Raw genomic sequence first — 6141 nt, 5'->3', positions numbered from 1 at the left:
ATAATGTATGGCCTGGTGGGGTTGGAGATGGAGAGAAGGGCAGATGTACTGAAAAAGCCTTCCCTTTGGGTTTCTTAAGCACCTGACCTCATGTCACTGGTCTTTGGAGGTGCTTTTCCCATTTACCCCAGACTCAAGTATAGATCCCATGTCCTTTCCTTCAGTCCCATAGCATGGCCCGGACCCCAGGACCACAGATAGGCAATACTGGTCAGATGCGGTAGCTTCTAGAACTGGGTCGCCAGCATGTCCCTCTTTAGCACCCACCAAGCCTCCTGCTGCCATCCAGAGAAGGCACCTATCTTCTGAAACCCAAGAGGCTATTTCGTCAGCAATCCTGCCTCTCCTTGCCTAGGAAAATTAAAATTTTCCACCAGAGTTCTATTCCCACACTTACTGTATTTTTATTTTCAATTGCAACTCTGACATGGGAAAGGAGAGAAGATTCCGCACACACAGCCACTACCCATTTTCCATATCCACTGCTCTGATCTCATGGTCTGATAAGGAACTAGGAGGCCCCAAAGCATCCACTCCTGAGAGACTCCTAATTTCCTACAAAATCTTCCCAGCTTGGGAGCTAGAACTTCTATCAAGAAACAGGTTTCAAAAGAACAGGAAAAGTCAGAGTAGGGGGCTTTAGAGATTATGTGGTCAATCCAGGTACTGAGGTCATGAGGTCGGGGGGAGTCACACAACATGTCTAGGACTACTTCCCAAGTGACTTCTGTCTAGGGTTCTTTGCATCAAAAGCCATTATCTTGGGGGTCAGGTACTATACTAGGTATTTCTCATATATTATCTAATTTTAATATTAAAAAACATTATTACCCCTATTTTATAGATGAGGAAGCAGAGGATTAAAGGGTTAAATAACCTCCCAAGGTCACTCAGCTAAAAAAAAATGGAGCCAGATTTTAAACATCCCAAGCCTATGTTCATATATATATATATTTTTAAAGATTTATTTATTTATACAAGAACTGGGGTACAGTCAGAGACACAGGAGGGTGAGAGACTTCACCAGAGACAGCAGGGAGCAGAACAGGCAGACGGACCAAAGACACTGCTGAGAGGAGCCGCGGGTAAGGCGGGAGAGGTCTGCCCTGCCATGTGGGTATCTTCCTGGCCGGCCAGGAATTGAACCCGCGCTGCAGAAGCTGCGGACAGCTTCACAGCGTGGCGCTCAACCCGTTGTGCCACTAGGGAGGCCCTGTTCTTATATATTTTTATTGAAAAAGTATTACAGTTCAAAGCATATGTAAAAATAAGTATCTCTTCTGGGGCCTCCCTAGTGGCACAGGGGTTAAAGTCTCAGTACTATTAAGCTATCACCAGCTACTGTGGCATGAGTTCAATCCCCAGCCAGGGTGCTAATCCACATGGCATAGCAGAACTCTCCTGCCTTGCCCGCTGCTCCCCTCAGCAGTGTATTTCAGTAGATCTGACTGTTCTGCTCCCCACTCTGTTTCTGATGAATCTTCTCAAACCCCCCCTACCCCCCAACCACTGGCCTACACCCCAGCTCTTGTATGCATAAATAAATCTTTTTTTTAAAAAAGATTTATTTATTTATGCATATAAGATCTGGGATACAGGCCAGAGATATGGGGGGTGTGTATGTGTGAGAGGATTCACCAGAGACAGAGCGGGGAACAGAACAGGCAGACTGACTGAAATACACTGCTGAGGGAAGCAGCGGGCGAGACAGGAGAGGTCTGCCTCGCCATATGGGGTTTCTCCCTGGCCGGCCAGGGATCGAACTCATGCTGCAGAGGCTGCGGATTGCTTCATAGTGCGGTGCTTAACCCCTTGCGCCACCAGGGAGGCCCATAAATAAGTAAATCTTTAAAAAAAATTCTCTGACTAAAGAGTAGGCTGTATATTGAAGCCTATGCCAATGTATAATTTTGAACAAGGAGAAGATCAGCAAAAAAGAAGTAGGAGAATGCAGACATTCATCTATTCTTGCATTTTTATGACTTTGCATAAAAGTCATGTAATAAGTATATATAATAGCCTATCTACTATAAACATGGGCTGTCTGCAAAAATTCAATAAAAAAACTAGTTGCCTCAGGGAAAGAAAAGCTGGGGAGGGATGAGGGAATTGCATACTCTTGGATCTTTCTAACATGGTATTTTATGAATGTACTACCTATTAAAAAAATAAACTTTTTATTTAACTGAGTTACCCATGAGACAAAGATTTTTTCTTGAGGCCATTTAACAGCTAAAACAGATACAGAATCTGCCCTTAAAAGGCTTACAAATAAGACATGCACATAAAAAAAGACAATATAGAACAGATCATTAAGTGTCCTAAAAGCAGAGAGGGTTGATGCGAGGTCAGAGGAAAGAGAGGTCACATTTTAAAACAGGAGGTAAACTAGAATAGAAATGTGAAATGGTAAATATAGTGGGTATCCCATGAAAGTACACGAAGCACATAGCACCCCATATCTTCGACTTGCTAAAGAATAAAGGCCTTCTGATATTCTTGATGAGCAGGGCAGTTGGGGAGTGGAAGGAGGAAGGTCAGGAAAAAGGACCTCACAAAACAAACCCCGAGGCCACTTGCTGGTCTCTCCTGGAGTCTCTTGTGCTGGGTCTAGGTCGGCCTTCTTTCTTTCCTTATGTGAATAAAGCTGTCCCAGCTCCAAGTTTTACATATGCTGGTCCCTCTTTCTAGAAGACTATTTCACTTTCTTTTTACCTTACAACTCCTACTCACCCTCAGCCTAAATGACACTTCCTCAGGGAAGTCTTTCCTACCCCAGCTAAGTAAGTATTCCTACCCTGCCTGTGGTTCTCTTTGTAGCCATGGATCACATTTGTGATTTAAAAAAATATATATAGTGTAATTAAAAAAACGTTTCCCAGGGCCTCCCCGGTGGCGCAGAGGTTGAGCGCTGGGTTGCAAGGCTGCCCGCAGCCTCTGCGGCGCCGGTTCGATCCCCGGCTGCTCCCCGGCCACCAGAGGAGGGTCCCACATGGCGCGCAGACCTCTCCTGCCGACCGCTGCTCCCCTCAGCAGTGAAATTCGGTCCTTCTGCCTGCTCTGCTCCCCGCTCTGGCTCTGGTGGATTCTCTCACCCTCCCGCGCTTCTGACTGTACCCAGTGCTTGTATACATAAATAAATAAATGTTAAAAAAAAAAAACAAAAACAAAAACAGAAGATAGTGCTAATAGAATGTCTACATATGAAGAAGTAAAATAACAGCAGCATTAGTTTTGTACAGTTTCTACTGCTCTGCTATGAAGGAAATCCATGTGTAGGAACAAACTATGGAATAGAAGTTCTGTAATTTTGGTGATTCCACATGAGTTATGCTATTAAAATTGACATTGCAGATATAAAGATGAACAGTGAAATCCAAGGTAAGACTTTAATGTTTAAAATGTTCTTTGGGCCTCCCTGGTGGTGCAAAGGGTTAAATCTCAGCACTATGAAGCTGTCCACAGCCACTGCAGCATAAGTTTGATCCCCAGCCAGAGAACTAACCCATATTGCGCAGCAGACCTCTCCTGCCTCACCTGCTGCTCCCCTCAGCAGTGTATTTCAGTAGATTCTCCCTGTTCTGCTCCCCACTCTGTCTCTGGTGAGTCCTCTCACTCCCTGCTCCCGTCCCTCTGGCCTGTACCCCAGCTACTGTATGTATAAATAAATAAAATAAATCTTTAAAAAAATAAAACGTTCTTTACTTTGAACAATATTAAGAGCAAATAAACACCATGAGAGATACTGGACAAAAGAAACAAACTTATATTTGGAGGCTATTGATGTCACTTTTTCTTATTTTAAACAAGGAACTTGCATTTTCATTCTACACTGGGCCTCACGTACTAAACAGCCAACCCTGCAGACAACTTTCATGGTCCTTGTCCAAAGCTGCCCTGTTAAGCAACTGTATTCCGTCAGCATGTCCCACAGTGACCATACTGTACTGTGTCTCCACTAAGACAGTGGGCAGCAGTCAGGTTTCCAAGCTCAGGTGTCTGGCCCTAACAGTGGCACTGCCCCCATGTTCCCTTCATAAACTGCCTTCCCCCGAGGCTGGCCATGTGAAAGGGAAAGATGATTCCGGAATCATGATTACCATCTATACTTACTCACCCATTCAATAATCATTATTAAGGGCCTACTTCGTGCCCAGGCAGTGTGCTGGTGATAAAAGGATGAATAATATACAAACCCTCCCCTCCGGCAGCTACAGCCTACCGAGGAGGCTGACTCACATCGGACAGTGTGATCTCCAACATAAGAGGGGAATGTACAGATTCTGCGCAAGCAGAGAAAGTGATTTCTGCCTGTGGAGGTAAGAAGGGGTACCTTCCTACCACATAGAAGAGCGTTCACTCTGATTTTTACTTGTAGTCATTGAGTAGCACCGAAAAGTGATTTGGGGAAACTTCAGCGAGTCCCCCACCCCCAAACTACCTCATGTGATGGTAGAGTCTAAGCAAACCTGGCATGCTTGTTATGAGGAGACAGCTTAAAGACAAGACCCCCAACCCTCTTCAGGGGGTTACAGCCCAGCACATCTCTTATATAAAATTCTAGTTTCCTAGAGGGTCAGCCTTTTTTGGTTTCTTTTTTTTAAAAAAAAAAGCTTTATTTATTTATACATACAAGAGATGGGGTACAGGTCAGGGGGTGGGGGCAGGGCGAGAGGATTCACCAGAGTCAGAGTGGGGTACAGTACAGGCAGATCTATTGAAAATACACTGCTGAGGGGAGCAGCGGACGAGACAGGAGAGGTCTGATGCACCATGTGGGCAGCTCTCTGACCGGCCTGGGGATTGAACTAGCCCTGCAGTGGCTGCAGATAGCCTCACAGTATTGTGCTTAACCCCTTGTGCCATCAGGGAGGCCCCCTGGTTTCTTCTAGAAGAATCTTTCACCTAGTCAGAAATACCGTAGTGTTTTTTGCTAATGTCTGCTAACATTCAAAATAGGTTGGCTTTCATTTGTTAAGGGAAATTTTAAGGCATTCTGTGCTCTGTTCTTTCCTGGTGTGGGTAGGAATTTCCCCCTCGGCAGTGCAGTGTCCTTAAAATAACAATAATGCTTGTGCAACCACCACTTGTACTTCAGGGGTGCTGAGTTCCTAGTTATCAGCTACCGGATTTCCCTTTTTAGGTAACTGAGCGTTAGGCCAAGGCTCCTTCTTAATTAATGGGTCTATCTTAGCAAGCCACCTTGGTATGGCTTCTTCCCAATCCCTGTAACACTGGGGATCCCACACATCACAGGACTTCCTCTGGACTCCCCAAGGATCAAAGCTTCCTGCCAGCCAGGGATTGCCATCAAATCCCATGGATCAGGGGCTGAATCCAAGGAGAGTTCAAAGGTAAAGTTAGTCGCAGGAGCCTCTGCGGTGGGCAGGATATAGGCAATCCCACCGAGGAAACCTCTCATTAAGAGTTCAGCACACCTGCTCCCCACCCCCCCAAGCATCAAGGCCCAAGGACTCCAGGGAAAGGTGGAGGGGGTACAGGTGTGAGTGCGTCACATCCAGAGGAGATCTGGTTTTATTTTTTTGCAGCAGGTGGTGGAAAAAAGCATTTTCACCATCTGAGAAGCTCTTAGGCCAGGGATAGCTTAAAGAAGTACCCAGATTCCTAGCCTGAAAACTCTTTAGAAAGGAGTGGGGTTCAGGTGTTTTATTAAGGTGTTTTATTAAAAGAATTTAGATTTGAAGTGCCAACACACACACACACACACACACACACACACACTCCCCCCCTCTCCTTTGCTGCCAATTCCCTGAAGCACACAGAAGTTGATGCTTCGGGGACAAGGTTTGTCTTTAGGGTTAGACATGGCTTAGAAAGACCAACGAGGCAAAGCATTCTGAAAAAGGAAAGGAGGGAGCAAGGGGCTGCCCTGGGCACACACAGGTGCACTCACAATGGGAAAGCAGGAAAATAGGCTTTCAATGCCCTGGACCCGTAACATCTGCAAAGTGGTTGTTGTATCTTTAAGATCAAAAGAAGGCATAAATGGCAGGTATCTTTCTTCTTTTTAATTCCCACATTTATTTATTTATTTGACTATAAAAGCAATAGAACCACAACCCACCATATCTGGAAAATAGAGGAAGGAAAATAAAGTTCCTGGTCAAACCACCTATCTAA

The 6141-nt window shown here is 45.2% G+C and overlaps 1 protein-coding gene across 1 annotated transcript in view; it reads right to left on the bottom strand.

Annotated features, from left to right (window-relative positions):
* TANGO6 (transport and golgi organization 6 homolog) overlaps positions 1 to 6141 on the bottom strand; it is a 157059-nt gene that overhangs the window by 3761 nt on the left and 147157 nt on the right. The window lies entirely within an intron of this gene.

The sequence above is a fragment of the Talpa occidentalis genome, unplaced genomic scaffold, assembly GCF_014898055.3.
Source record: "Talpa occidentalis isolate TD23 unplaced genomic scaffold, MPIMG_talOcc4v2.1 talOcc4.17, whole genome shotgun sequence".
NCBI lineage: Eukaryota > Metazoa > Chordata > Mammalia > Eulipotyphla > Talpidae > Talpa > Talpa occidentalis.
The sequence above is the reverse complement of the archived record's forward strand: the minus strand, read 5'-3'. Positions and strand labels throughout refer to the sequence as shown.